The sequence below is a fragment of the Megalobrama amblycephala genome, linkage group LG8 (assembly GCF_018812025.1).
Source record: "Megalobrama amblycephala isolate DHTTF-2021 linkage group LG8, ASM1881202v1, whole genome shotgun sequence".
Taxonomy (NCBI): domain Eukaryota; kingdom Metazoa; phylum Chordata; class Actinopteri; order Cypriniformes; family Xenocyprididae; genus Megalobrama; species Megalobrama amblycephala.
Window position 1 is genome coordinate 4560503 of NC_063051.1, and position 16199 is coordinate 4576701.

At 37.3% G+C, this 16199-nt stretch overlaps 1 protein-coding gene across 13 annotated transcripts in view; it reads right to left on the reverse strand.

Annotated features, from left to right (window-relative positions):
- foxp1b (forkhead box P1b) overlaps positions 1–16199 on the reverse strand; it is a 205058-nt gene that overhangs the window by 145907 nt on the left and 42952 nt on the right. For 6 of the 13 annotated variants that reach the window (XM_048198849.1, XM_048198838.1, XM_048198843.1 and 3 more), the window contains one exon: positions 14293–14359. The exons of 2 other annotated variants lie outside the window; for them this stretch is intronic. The gene's annotated coding sequence lies outside the window, so the exon portion shown is untranslated. Of the gene's footprint in view, positions 1–13959; positions 14080–14292; positions 14360–16199 lie in introns of those variants that run through there. 5 more of the 13 variants (XM_048198839.1, XM_048198835.1, XM_048198846.1 and 2 more) reach the window with 3 other exon arrangements.

Sequence of the window (16199 nt, forward strand, 5' to 3'; positions counted from 1 at the left end):
ATTGCCCGTATCTTGCCTCAATAGCAGCAAAAAGCATATTGTATTTTGCAATTCTTCCGAGAGTGACAAGCTTCAGTTTTCCATTTAATTAAAAAAATACTACTTAGTTTGCATCTGATTTCTGCATTTGATGTTTCCAATTTTCTTGCAAACTTAAGTTCTTTTGTTATTTGGAAAACCTTACGAATTTCTATAGGAATGACTACAACCTTTGACAAACAGGATGTAGGTGGAGGTGAAAAGGACAGTGCAGTTCAATAATGTTGTGCTTTACTTCTTGCAACTCTCTCTTGACCTTAAAGTGGCTGTTGAGAGATGCAACGTCACATGACTGACGGTAAGCTGAGCAATCACGACTCAGAATCCCAAGCCAGACACTCATTCATAAACGCACTCACATGTGTGACTTTAACAGCTCGCTTAAAAAAAGAACAGAGAGTAAAAAAAACTTGGGAGGAGAAATAGAGAAAAATGGAGAGAGAAAAGGGGAAGGGAGTGGGATTGACGGATGAGGTGAGTGAGAAAGGGAAAAAAACAGAGGGAGCACAGACAGGACCTCCAGAAAATAAACAGGGTGTCTTGTTTCAAAGGCGAGGGGGACACACAGGCATTCCATTGTTCAAGCCAATTATCAGAGGCAAATAATAACAGCAGATGGATCCAGCAAGGCCAAAGAACGAGTGAGTGAGAAGTGGAGAGCTGCAGAACAGATGATGAAATATGAGAGGAAGAGGAGGAGGACGAGGAGAAGGAGGGGTCAGACTACCACGCTCCTAAAGCCCCACACACCAGATGTGGACAGGGATTGTACACAAACACAAACTTTCACCACAACTCGGCAGAACACAAGATGATTTGAAGCTAAATATGTCCAGTGAAAAGCTTTTATTATTTAATGATTCAATTTTTATTGCTATACTTTGTCTTTTGTGTGTGTGTGTGCAATATTTTCTTCACAGAAAACACCAGAGAGAGGGCAAAAATGCAATCAGGACATGATCGGGATTCAAACCTGCATTTTACAAATAAACCCCAATAAACGCCGACACCAATAAAAAAAACTCTCCCACAAAAATGACAATGAGATGATGACTTCAAGGTAATAGAATTAAGTGCAAACAACAACGACAACTATTATTACTACTTTTATTAATGCTGTAACTAGTAGTCCACAGTTTCAGTTTGAAATAGCTAGTTATTTGATTTACACTAATCAACTCTGATTTGCTACACAAACCAAACTGCTGATGTTGAACAGTTATAGAAACAGAAGCTGAATTTTACATTTGTGCATTTACATTTTACATAGTACAATCACTCATAATTCCACAGAATTTTATACTTTCATATAAAAATGTTCACATTCACTACGTTTACTTATTATTTCTCAATTATATCTCATTGCTCATTCTAGTTGTCCTACAAAAAGTTCTGCATTAACAACTTACACATTTATTTAGAAATAATGACATCTGATCATTCCAGTTTCTCCAACAAGCTTCAGTTTTTAACTTTGTAATTTTTTCCAAATAAATGTTGTAAGCCCGATTAGATTTGAGTTATTTTGTTGGATCGAAATTGCATTATTGCATTGCATCAAAAAGATGCTTTTGCTTTGAGCTACTGAATATGGCTGTGTGTTATGTGGAGAGTATTTCTCTGTTTTTTTTTTTTTTTTTTTTTTGGTGTATTTTATTAGCAGCGGAGCTACAGGGAAGAGCATCTGAAGCGAGAGGAACGGGCAACTCAATATGCTGAAGGATGTGTCATATTGCTGCTCAACTGACAGCCCAAGTGTGTGCGTACGGGGAGAGGGGGGGCTTTTTCAGCCTAAAACAAAACGCATCCTCAATGTGCCCCTGTCAAGGGTGGGAGATGTCTTCAGATAGTGGCACAAAAGATCAACCGTTCCTTTTCAGCCGAGAGAAAAGAAAGAAAGTTTTCGTTTCATTAACTCAAGACTAAAGCGTAATTATCTCCCTATGGGCCGCAATCACCAAAAGAAGGATAATAGAACTGAAAGCACTTTCCACTCCACTCATCTAAGCGGTTCTTTTCTTCTCTCTCTTTTTTTTCCACTTGTTTTTTCTTCTCCGCCCTCAGATGAGATTAACCAATCGAATAATGGCAACAGATTGCGGGGGCAAGAGGAAAATACAACTTTCAGAATGGTGTCTGTTTGAGAGCTTTAAAGATCCGCCGTTATCTGGCTTAGTGTTCCTTCTACTTGTCAGCGAAATGGTTTCCTTTCCTTTCGTCTGGCATCTCTGTTCCTCTTTATCTCTCTCTCGCTGACTTTGGAACGGGGTGGAGGAAAAACGGGGTGAGGGAGGTTAGCTGCTAAGTCGCCCTTGTTCTGAGCAATTTCACAAATATGAGATTAGAATCAGATAAAACGCAAACATTTTACAAATATATCCCTTTTTCTCAATTACTAACAGGCTGCTACTTAAAGGTGCTTGTAGCGCTAGCCCTAAGTTAAGTCCCTCAAGGATTCGAAACCAGAGACAGAGCAGGCCCTGGATTTAATTAGCTTATGAAAATAATTGCCATTAGCACAACTCTAAAATGGTTTGGCGCACCACGTAACGACAGGAGGAGAAAATCTCTCACTTCTGGACGGAGCGAAGACAAAGAAATAGTGCGAAAAAAGAAATTGGCAGGCCAAGTGACTGTTTTGTGCACTGACACAGAGGTCGAGTTAATTAGACTATTGTCATTTTAATCAGGACAGCTTCTCAGTCAGCCTTCCTGCAAAGAGAGAGCGTGCGCATGTTCGATGCCACGCTCAGGGCCTTTGCTCGGTGTGTGCGTGCCGGTTCTATGGGCTTGCTTCGCTAATGAGCGATGCCACAGAAACAAAGCCCCCGAAGGACCACCGGGGGAAACTCCTCACCCTTCTCTCTGCTCACTTCTCTGTTCATTTGAAAATAATTTAAATATCAAATATTTGAAATCATTTGCTTCTCCCTGGCTATCTGATATTGAATGGCAAGTCTTTCATGTCGCCTTTATTATGTTCATAAACCGGCATTAAAATTCAGAACTATCATTACAAGTGACTATATTTATTACAGCAACTATCATTTCAGTCCAAACCATGGATTGTTTTCAGATAACTATGAATATTTAATTCTGACAAGACATTGTTATGCAAAAATATCCACGATGAGAGCTGCCGCACCATAAATGAATAAATTCCATCCAAACAGTCATGGAAACACATTTACACTGTACAATAATTTATATAATTATGATATTTTGACATAAAATCTCTTTTGCTCACATTTACTATGTTTACTTACTATGTGCACCAAACATCTACATGTCAAAACAACTCAGACATTAACTGTGTATTGCTTTAGGTTGAATTCTTGCTTTGAATACGCTTCCCCAGGACATTATCGGTTTTGTTCATTTCTGTGTACCCCCGCTACGTATCATGTGTGACATCTATCCTTGCACGTTAACTCTCTTGGTTGCCATTATGTATAAATTAAGCTTCCAAATGATTTGTGCCTACAGTCATGTCAAAAATATAAATCATATAATGGAAATAGGGAAGCCAGCATTAAAGGGATAGTTCACCCAAAAATGAAATTCAGTTATCATTTACTCACCCTCATGTTGTTCCAAAACCTTTTTGAGTTTCGTTCTTCTGTTGAACACAAAAGAAGACATTTTAAAGAATATCAGTAACCTGACAGTTGACGGTCGCCATTGACTGCCATAGTAGGAAAAAAAAATACTATGGGAGTCAATGGCTACTGTCAACTCTCAGGTTACCAATATTCTTTAAAATATCTTCTTTTGTGTTCAACAGAAAAAAAGAAAATCATATAGATTTGGAACAACTTGAGGGTGAGTAAATTATGACAACATTTTCATTTTTTCAGGTGCAAACCCCTGCCAAAACTATTTTGTCACATCATGCCACTCTAACTATCACAAACAGCTAGTTGCTAAAAAACTGCTCACAATTTAAAAACAAACATTTGTGTAATCATCAAAAGTCATCTCCTCCTTCGTTTAGGTCTTTTACTGTCCATACAACCCAATTTGTCTAATTTGGATGTAGCTGGAAAAATAATTCTCTCATTTATTTCTTAAACTCGAGATGAAAAACAGACTAATGGCTCTATCTTAATTTGGAATTTTCTTGCCGTTTATCATCTTGCAGATAGTTCATAGTTTTATCATTCATCATAAATATTTCAGGCAGTGTTAATATTAATTTGATCAGATATTAATTTTACTCAAAAAGCGAGTAAAAATCAATTATTCAACAAAAGGAATGATCAGTAGAGCTGATGGGGAGATTTTTAAAGAAGCTTTAAATAAGCAATCGAGATCCATGCCATCCCTCATTATTGGTTTATATGGTTAACAAAACAACAACAGTATGCTTAAAGCATAAATCATACTGTAAACATCATGGAAATGGTGAATTTGGTAAATGTACACTAAGGCCACAAGACCAGCACAATCAAATGCTATTAGTTGACTCACTGTGACGTGCTGCACTTCTTAATAAATTACAACCTAATTTGAATGCCAATCTCCTCCCCACTGGACACTGCCTTACTGGTTCACACCATTCAAGAAAAAAGACCTACTGTACACCCCCTTAGGGTAGAACAGTCTGTCACAGTCTAAATCACTATGATTATTGCTCATCTTGTGAGTTAGGGGATGTTCTAGACCTCTTCACCTCATGCTATGGGCATGAATGGTATACCTCAAATTATGCAGCTATTACATTACAAAATGATCAGACTTATAATTTTACCCTTGTAGATAATAAAATTCATTTTAAAAAGTCTATAATGCCCTAGCAACCACCCAAAACACCCCACCCTAGTTTTTAAAAATGTGTAAAAGTTTTTTTCTACCTAATTTAACATTTTAACATATTGTTGCATTGAGATATATCAATTAAAATGTTTCATAGCATTCTTCCTATAAAAAATTCCTTCTGCAGCTTAAAGGGACAGTTTACCCAAAAAATACAAATCTGTCATCATTTACTCACCCTCAACTTGTTCCAAACCTTTATACATCTCTTTGTTCTGCTAAACACAAAGGAAGTTATTTTGAGGAATGTTTGTAACCAAACAGTTGTGGGTAGGGTGACCAGACGTCCCGTTTTTCCCGGGACAGTCCCGTATTTTAGCTCTATTTTTAGTGTCCCGACTCGAAAATATCATGTTTTGTCCAATATTTCATCTTTCCTAAAATTTCGATAGCACGATTAGTAGTAGTGTTCTGTCACGCGAACAGCCCAATCAAATTTGTCGTAAAACAAAACTACCATCCAATCACATTTCGTTATTGATTAAGTTGCCGTTAGTGAAGGGGGGATAGGCGGAATCGCGCTAGACACATACCAGAAGCGCTCTCTCTTTTTCCTTGCGCACGATCCCAGTTCTCTCAGACAACGCGCAATCAGTTATCATTGCGCCTGAATGGTCAATTGCACACATAGTTGCCAAAATGTCCATCGTGTGGAGTATCTCATGTAAATACAGTCAGTTATGGCTTAAGTGGACATAAACAGGTGGGTGAAAACTTTACAGTCTATGGTGAAAACCGGCAAGTATATTACATCTCTGAATTCGGTCTTAAAGGGACAGTAGTCTAATTAAATATTTGTCAGTCAATATGTTAATCAAACAACAAAATATGTTAAATAAATGTATCTGAAAACAAGTTTATTTAAATTGTATATCTATTGTATTTGTCGTTTTGTAAATTTCTTTTTTAACAATAATTTCTCATATTACAAATAAAATGGTTATATTGCCCACCCCTTGCTCACCCCTCCCTTATTCTACCATGAGAAATATGGTCACCCTAGTTGTGGGGCACCACTGATTTCCACAGTATTTTTTTTTTTTCATACTATGGAAGTCAATGGTGCCCCACAACTGTTTGGTGATCCATATTCTTCAAAATATCTTCTTCTGTCTTCAGGGTGAGTAAATAATGACAGAATTTTCATTTTTGGGTGAACTATCCCTTTAACATGACTCCAAATATTTCATTAAAATTAGGCTGATAAGATAAATGATTAAATCAAGTGGCTGGACTATGACATTAGCTTTAGACAGTGTTCTAAAGCAGCTCTTTCCCTTCAATTATTCATCTCTACGTTATTGCCAAGCACCTAGAAAAGAATTAAAAACCGCTGATTCCTCCTAATTAATGCTCTCGCTGATACTCGCTACAGATGTCTTAGATTTCTCTGGTAATCTTTCACTGTGTTTAACCCTGTCAAACATTCAGCCGGTCTATTTTTTTTCCAGTCTCTCTCCATCTCTTAACCCCCTCTATTTCTCCTGTCTATCTGTACCATCCCCAGCACATTCTGTCTTGTCTCTATCTCTCCCACTAAATCACCACTTGATGTTTCTTAATTTATTCCACTCTTTCTCTCCTTTCTCCCCCCTCTTTCCCTCCCACTCACGGACACACACTCTCACACACAGGGTGAGGAGGGGGGTGGTGTGTTTTCTTTGGGTGAAACGTACGTTACTGTGTGAGAGAGGAGACTTTAAATAAACATCAGCACAGCATGGCCACAATAGAGTCTTTTGTGTTGAAATGTGGAGAGAAATTATGATGTTTTGAGGGCCATTTTCAGTTCCGCAGCAACGTGGACACAACTCTCAAACAGGTTTGTTCACTCGAAAAATGATAATTCTGTAATCATTTACTCACCCTCATGTCGTTCCAAACATGTATGATGCTCTTTCTTCTGTGGAGCACAATAGGAGAAATTCTGAAGTCTGTGCTGGACAGACCTTCCCATGCAATTACAATAAAGGACTTTCAAGCTTTGAAAAACAACAAAATTACCATAAGTATCACAAAAGTTATCCATACAGTATGACTAACGTGCTATATGCTTTGTGTGGAAAACTTTTAAGAAAATGTATACCATAACCTGTTAATCACTGGAACTGGACTAAGTCACTGAGATGAAGGCTAAAACAAATCATTTTGATTTGATTTGTAAATGAATAGTTAATAGACTCATTTCAAGAATTAAATATATTTCTACTTCTCTCATTAATGCATCAAGGAATGCTAAAGCAGGATGTCAAGATTTTCAGTGAATAATGATTGAAATGCTGACATTTTATAGTTCTTCTGCATGAATTTTCACTCTTAAAAACTCCATTGTAGTTGCATGGAAAAGAGCATGGAAAACAGTCTTCAAAATATCTGTTTTCTGAGGAAGAAAGCAAATCATATAGGCTTGGAACGACATGAGGGTCAGTAAATGATGAAAATTTTCTTTTTTGTTCCTTTAAACTCCAACTGCAACTGAAGCAAAATCCATATAGTTCAATAAAAGTGTCTTGCTAAATGTTTTTCTTATTTAAAGAAAAAAATTGCATGTATACAAAAATGCACCTAAAACCACTATTCATTGTTTTAAAACAAAAGCCAATATTTTAACTAGTATCCATTAAAGAACTTACCAGTATTTATAAGTAGCCTCAACACCTATATCTCCCGCTATTCTGAGAAATGGCCGTATCCGTTTCTGCTTCCCATCGGCCAGCATTCGCTCTTTGTTCTAATACACTTCACACCAACAAATAACACTCTATGCAAACTAATGCCTGCAAATTGTTTTGGATCTGTATTTGAATATTTAAATGCTTCACTTTAGATCTAGATATATGGTAGCAATTTCCATACGAGCATGAAGCAGGTACACACACTACATGATAGCGGTTTGTCATTTTTTCCCTGCCAGACAAAGATCAATCAGATACATACCAAACACTCACATTTCTATTACTGTGACAATTTTTTTAGAAGCACAGGGTCACCAAACTAACACAATAAGTGCCAAAAGTCTTAAGTAAGTGTTGTGGGTACAAGGATCAAAACAGCCACCCACACTACGCCATTTAACCAAATTGGATGCGTTGATAATATTACATTTACATATAGCATAACTGCAAACTCTGGGTGATTATTGTCGAAAACCAACCTAGAGACTTACATGAACTTAATGCAGGTTGCTTACAAGAGTGCCTGAAAAAAAAAAAAAAAAAACTCCAATATGGGTCAACACTGCACGGTCAAACTAGCAGTTGAAGTATAGAATAAATTCAGGGCTCATCATCCCATCCAGCTTAGCATTTAAACACCCTCATCGGGTCAACAAGAAGGATGCATGCCCGTTGTTCTCCTCAGTTATGCAAGGCCGCGCTATTTGCTTAAAAAGATGGACAGATTACGCTGGAAGGATCGTAATCCTGGACCCTAGTGTGAGGCTAGCGTTTGTTACTTTGTGCGGCTAGCGAAAAAAAAGGCGCGCTGGATTTTCAGATTTTAAGAAGGACAAGATGAGAGATGCTTTGATCTTTTGACTTTGAGAGGGAGATACTGACTTGGCGCTGTCTATCTGTCTCTAAAGAAAAAAATATGACTGAATATCTTGCAAAAATGTCAGGAATAAGTGTGTGAAGATGATGAACATATTTTTGGGGGTAAAAGATATGGTCCTCCAAATTTGATACAATAAGAGACAGAAAGACGTATTGCCATTTTGTGTGTTTTAAATGACAATTAAAAAAATGGCTACTATACAGAGGCAAATTTCCACTTAAGTTATATATATATATATATATATATATATATATATATATATATATATATATATATATATATATATATATATATATATATATATATATATATATATATATATATATATATATATATATATATATATACACATACAGCCAAACCAAAATTTATTCAGACACCTTGAACATTTCATTAATATAGTTAAAAAATGGTAATAAAAATGGTAATGGTTTCATTCATATAAAATGGTAATAAAATATGACATGAGTTAAACTGTGTCAGAAATCTTAATTATGTCAGATAACACTTAAGCAAAACATGGTCAGGTCAAAGAGTTCCAAATTTGTATCAGTTTTACTGGTAGTCCACTGTATGATGAAGTTTTGAGTATAATATGTCACAGTTTACTTTATTTTGCTATATATATATATATATATATATATATATATATATATATATATATATATATATATATATATATATATATATATATATATATTATATCATTATATCAAATGATCCAATGCCTCATGTTTAATTGGCATGGAGAAAAGCAGCCAGATCTTTAAATAAGAATAAGGCTCTAAATATGACTGGGTGAGAAGAGAAAGAAAGATACATAGAAAAAGGGAAGGGGGAGGGAAATGGTACTGAGGCAGGATGATATGGCAGGGTTTGGCCGAGGCCTATAGGATGCCAGCGAAGGTGTCACTAATCTTTACGTGACCCAAGGGGAGAGAGAGCGCGAGACAGAGAGAGAGAAACTGTCTGCTTCTTTAGATTCGGGGTGCTGTGACTCATCTGTTGCTTGTCACATTGGGTTTCGAGCCTCCGCGAGGCAGCCATGACCCCGAGCGGCACCCGTGTCCTCCGTCTGTGTATTTACAAACAGAGACAGGGCACAAACAGGCTGGGGTGAGTCGCTTTGGCAGAGCTGCGTAAAGCAGGAGCATATAACACCACCAAGCAGAGGGAGAGAGGGGGAGGACAGATGGGATTGACCCTTATGTCACCATTCTGGACAATATGACATTTTCATTGTGTGTGTGCGTGCGTGCGTGCGTGCGTGTGTGTGTGTGTGTAAAAAAAAAAAAAAAAAAAGACTGCATCTGGAGTTTTAATCTCAAAACTACTAAGGACGAGACAATGTGACAATAATTAAATGAAATTAGTTACTGTTAATTAAATGCAAGTTGTTAACTATGAACCAAAAAAAAAAATGTTTTAAGGAGAAAAATATAGAAAAGTTATTTCAGCTGGAGTGAATAAACTAACTTAATTCAATGACTTAATTCGTTTTTCTATTAAAAATATAGCACGGTTTTCACAAAAATGTAAAGCAACACTGATAATAATAAATGCTTCTCCAGCAGCAAATCAGCATAAAATGATTTCTGAAGGATCATGTGATTATATATAAAAAAAATAAAAGTTTTCACAATATTATTGTATTTTTGATCAAATAAATACAGCCTTGGTGAGTATGAGACTTCTTTAAAAAAAAAAAAGAAAAAAAAAGAAGAAAAAAAAAAAAGAAAACCGACCCCAAACTTTTGAACGGCAGTGTAAATGACAAAAACTGAAAGAAAAAAAGAATACTCTGTATATGTGAAACCAAAGTTCGCAGCGCAAACCACAGTGTGCAAGTCCAAGTTTCTGCTCAGTTTCTTTTTTGTAAGGTTGTTTGCATGATCTTTTAAAGAAATGGCTTGACAAGCACAGTTTTCTTTCCTGTGCTGAGGTATTTCCTATTTACACAGGAAGTTGGGGCGGAACATAACGAAGGGGTCCTTTTTTTAAAATAGCCAATAGACTTTTTAAAAGAATTTAGATAGTTAACATATAGATGACCTCAAAGCTAACAGACATGGATTAAAGCCAAAAGGGAACAGGCATCGCAAATGGCACAATTCTGATCAGACTGTTCACACCTTCAAAAAAAATCAGATACTCATTCAATATTTTGCTGTTCACATGTCAGTAATTAAGAAAAAAAAAAAAGAAAGAAAAAGATTTGGGCCACCATCAGCCAAGGTGTGATCACTGCTCGAAGGTCTTATTAAAGTGTCAACCAAACTGTACAGTTCAATTATTAAATGTCATATTCTGCACAAGTGTGTGAGGCCACAGTCAAATGCATCTCAATAAAAATATTACAAAAATGAGGTAGAAAAGCTCTGAAAGGTGTTGATTAATGTAACTAATGGAATGTATTAAAGTACCACAGTGTGCCTTAAGATCTTTCCTAACCTAAATAATTAGTCAATATTGAAAAGGTTAAATTCAACTGCAAGAAGCTTTCATGTCCTCATGTCGAGTCATAAATGTAGTCCTCTCATTAGTCATAACCCATCTGCAACATGTAAGTAGCAATTATGAGTCCTAAAAGTGCTTTTAAAGAAAGTGGAAAACCATGTGCAAGACGTTTATGCGAAGACCCTCTTCAATAACTCTTGTCACAGCTGCCTTGCTGGCCACTTTAAAACTGGACCCTGCAAAGCACACTTTAATGGACAAGCACGAATCCACCTGCTTTCGCTTTCTGTTATGGTCATAAATCTGAATAACTAAATAATAACCTGCACTTAAACAAATTTGGAGTGCTTTTTAACTCAGATCGCCAAAAGTTTGGACTTTCATAAGAGCTAAATTGCCGCAAGACGCCATGAAAAATCATTATTCAAGAGGAAATAGCCATACATTTTGGGTATATTCGCATGTAATGTGAAGGATTAATGCATTACAACTCATTTAAACGTTTGCTGAAAGAGCATGTTGTTTTGTTTGTTATGTATAATTCATGTTGCCAACATGGAGCCGAGCCAATGTCAACATATTGACTTTCAAATCGGTGATCTCTGAACTAATGTGAAATTGTGTAGTTGGAAAATGACAAGAGATTGATTTCCATAAGTCTCATAAGCACAACTGACTATGTAAATAGGGCTGATTTCTTTATGGGGGTGGGGGAAAATAGCTCGGCTCTCCATTTACATTATCAAATGACAAAATTTACATTCATGTTTTCCATTTACTATCAATCAGTAACGTACACAGTTTTACAAGCGGGCAAAACTGTTAGAAGCACTTCTCTAAAACGTTGTCTGGTCAGGCTGGTATAGGAATAGACTTTGCAGAAGCTCCATTAAACTCACAATGCATCACATTGCATCATGCAAAAAAACTGACTAAAACATGTATTTCACATCAAACATTGATGGCAGAATTGAGACATTTAGATGCATTCCAAATATATGTGGGTCAATGTTTGCTGAGCACTTGTTTCAGAGACAATATGCTAATAAGCACTAATGCGACATGCCACGCGTTGCAAACGGAGGCTTTTTGTGACTGAAGGTCATGAATATATATGAATGTTTACTGTAAACAACAGAGTTTGAACATAGACTGGCACTGTTACGTGGGCAGTGTCATGGTTTGTTTGTTTTGTTTACACATCACACAGGAAGTGAAGGCCATGAGAGACATGGATCAAAAACAACTGTGGTGGTACACTAGTCAAACTGTGTACAGTTTTAGAATTCAGATTATCTAAAACTGACCTTGTGTACATGCTGAAAACATGCCGAAAGACATCTAAACTGTGAGCACTTTCTAACAGATGTGTTTTGCCTAGACAATTAAGTCACACTTACAAATATATGAATGTCATTGCATTAGGTAAGAAGTGGCGTTTAAATAAATAAGAATTTATTTATACAATTGCCATTAAATAGGAATTCAATATTAAAACAAGTGCCATTTATTTTAAATAAATAAATAAATATTAAACCAATTGGCAAATAATTGGCCCAATTGGCCCGTGCTGGCAAAAGGAGTCAGAATGGGCATGGGCTAATTTCGGGCTACAGGCAAAACAAGTGAAAAACCTCAAATTCAACCAAAATTGACATTTTCAGTTCATTAAGCCCTCATCTAGCGATCCCAATGCTCCAAATAGCAATTAAACATCTAAAAGTATCTTTATTTGTACGTTTTCTGAGAGGAGTATATGGAAAATGCCGATTTTCTCTGCTCGCTTCTCACTTCCTCGCAGCATTCCAACTTTGTGAATATTCATAGCGAATTCTTGATGGCACGATTCTGAGCCAATGGAATGTGATTTTCAAACTCATGATGATGTAAACAAAACGAACAGACTGACAGATCCAAAGCAAACACACAAAGACGCCTCAGACAGCGCACGATCCAGAAATAAACATATACACAGAATTATAGTATTTCAAAATATCTGTCTTGGGGAGTATTCACGCAAACATTATCTGTTACGTCTTAAGTGAACGTTTGGTTAACTGTTGGGGGAAAACATCTGATGTGTAACATTATATATTAGATCCGTTCAGTAAAGTAGGTCTGTTTCATTAATGTTAATCAAACAATTGTGGTATCATGGAAAAAATAAGTTGAATATATATTTTTCCTATAGATATTTGGTTTTGACTTGCTGTGCGCCAAAAGTGGTGTTATTACCAGGGATTTTAAGTTATGGTTGCTAGGTGATTTTGTTTTGGAACCTTCAGAAAACTTTAACTTGATTTTTCTTAAAATTAACTTTGCTGACTCTATCGACTTCAAGCGGTGCAGTTTTTTTGTCTGATTCCAACAAATCATACATCATTTAAGGATTTTTAATAGAAAAAAATAACAAAAATAACAGAAAAAAATAGAAAATAAAAAAAACTGGAAAACAATTTTGGAAATTTGCTCATTGCGATTCATTTTGCCAGCACAGGTCACATATAATATGTGCATTAACATAGGAATTAAAAAAAAAAAAAAAAAAAAAAAAACTTATGGTTAAATAAATAAAGTGATGTTGTGGCATTTATTTTACACATACTAAATATGCATATTTATGAACTGAAAAAAAAAATTGAGGTGAACTGGCTTCATACATTCACTAAAGCCACGTTTCCACCAAAATTACCCAGAACAATTTGTCCCAGGAACTCCACCCCCCCCCCCCCCCAAACATATTGCTAGCTGCGTTTCCATAGTGGTCTAAAGTACCGTGAAGATAGTCCAGTGACGCAGAACTGTGCGCGACTTTCGAGTTTCCGCTGGACTTCGTCCTCCGCATATAAGCTTAATAAAGCCTGAACATCATCGTCAATCCACAGTCATATTTTTTAAACTCTATTGTTGATTCGAATAGCAAACAACTCTTCCTGCACGCACCGCAACAGACTTTAAAAAAAAAAAAACTATGGTTGAAATAAAATGCTGCGTGGAATCAACCAATCAAAATGCTGTGTGAACTCAACCAATCAGCATGTTCAGCACCCAAGTCCCACCCCTGAAAGTTCCGGAACTTTGAAAAAGTACTACCTAGTGAGCAGGTACTTTCAGAGGGGGATTTTTTTACCCGGAACTTCATTTAGACCCTGGTCCCTGCGGTCGAAACTCACCGAGTACCACCCCAAAGTCCCTAGTTCCTGGGGAAAGTTCCTGCAGTGGAAACACAGCTTTAAATGACTTTGAGATCAATTGGCTTAAAGTAATTACAAGAATGGCTCAAAAAAAAGTGCAGATTTGAGTAACGCACCTTTTGCTTCCAAATAATATTTTGTTATCTTTTGCAATGAAATTTATAGAAGTGTGGCCAGAGTGTCCAAATGCATTTTCAGGCACACACATGCACTATTAAAACGTAAGACATACCGTTCAGCATCCACAGGGCTGGACCACTGCACGCTCCTGCCTGCAGAACAGAGAGCAGGTAGAAAGACTGGTGGAGGAGAGAACAGACAGAGACGAGAGAAGGACATACAGGAAAAACATCAGTGAGAAATGAGGAAATCTGCTGAAACTTTGAATCATTAGAGACTGGTGCTCCACATCCAGTTCCCAAAAAAACCGATGTGGATTTTGTGCTAATTATCCAGCGATATTGTGATAGCTTTATCTCCAGACAAATCAAATGGAGTTTTCTTTTCAGAGAAGAACAAGGTAACGAGGGAGGGCACAGAGAGAGAGGTCACTTTGAAATTGTTCATTACCAGCTTCCGTCGAGTTTATTTTCACTCCGTGTTTAAATATCGCGATACATTTATAGCATCTTAAAAAGGGCAAAATTCCCTTGATTAAACAAATAATAGCACATTTAAGAAAACTGTAATTGGGTTCAAATTGATTCGAGTAGATGCTCTAATTGCATTTAAACACTCTTCCTCCCTAACCCTGGATTCACTGCTTCTTAATTACTGGCCCTCTACATGCAAATCCCTCCGGCAGCAAGGTGGAAAAATAAAAATAGTGCGAGTTTTACGGCACATTGTTAAACTGACCTATAAACTTTTTTTATTCAATATAAATGAAGGCCCAGTGGAGGCTGGGAGGGTGAGGTGTTGAGGGAGTGCTACTAAACTCAGATTAGCCCAATCCCCTCCGGACTCCAATCCTGTCACTCATCTTCACCGACTTTCTCCCTTAAGTCCTTCCCTTGCTTTTTTAGTGCTGAGGGGAGGGAGAGTCAGAAATGTGTTTCCTGAGAGAGGTGGAAAAGGCACATCCTGATTAGAAGAACGGCGGCCCGCCTGGCCAGTGCGGCCGCCGCTGGTGTCTGTCTTGCAGAGGCAGCAAAAGTTACGCGTGCCAACTCAAACAGGGCTTTCTTTCACACTGGGGGCCGGCGTGCGTGTGCATGCGCGCCCGCGGTGGCCTTCCTGAGGGCGCGCTGCAGCTGGAGCTCTCTGAATAAAGGTAACGGGCGAAAAGTCAACGCTACTGTAAACTCTCCACCCTCCCCCCGTCTTTCACCAGGACGTTCCGAATCAAAAGAAGAAACGACCCCACCTAAAAACATGAGCATTGTTTTTTTTTTTTCCCTGCAATGCCTTCCCACGAATTACAAAGGAAAAAGTTTGTAAAGAGGGCAAGTGCTCGCTTTATTCCCGGACCTGTGATCGTGCCAAACAAAATGCCAGGAGAGAAAGTGACATTCAGTGTTGGTTAAAAAAAAAAACAGCAGTTTGAAAGTGATTAGACTTTTTATTTCATTGTTATGTGCCTGACACCAGAGAGGAAACCAGAACAATCCATTCAACAATGTTTTTCTTTTTTTTCCTCTTTTTCTTGCTCTCTGAATTTAGAAACACTAATTAGTTTTGCTCTCATAAACCCAACCTGAAAACGGCCAATTAGATAGTGTGAAGTAGGAGACGTGCTGAAGAAACAAGTGCTTGAAAGGAGAAAAAAAAAAAAAAGATTACTTAAAAACCTCATCATCCTTCAATTACAGCTTTACATGCATCACAACGAAAGAGAAGAAAAACATTTCACACTTTCCGTGTGGAACATATGCAGGTTTGACGTTCAAGCCTTTTCAGACAGGAAAATGCTACATGGACGTATGGCAACATAACGGTGTTATGTAAATGAAACACGATAATGCTTCATCTGTATTGGTTGTTATTCAAGTCTCTTGGGTTGTATTGAGGTCACCACACTAACCGAACCACCTGGCTAACCACAGCAGCAGCAGCTGGGCTTTAGTGTAGCGACCAGCCTGACCAACGCGTTCCCCTAAACCACCTGCATTAATCTGATATAGCAATTCCCCGTTTCAA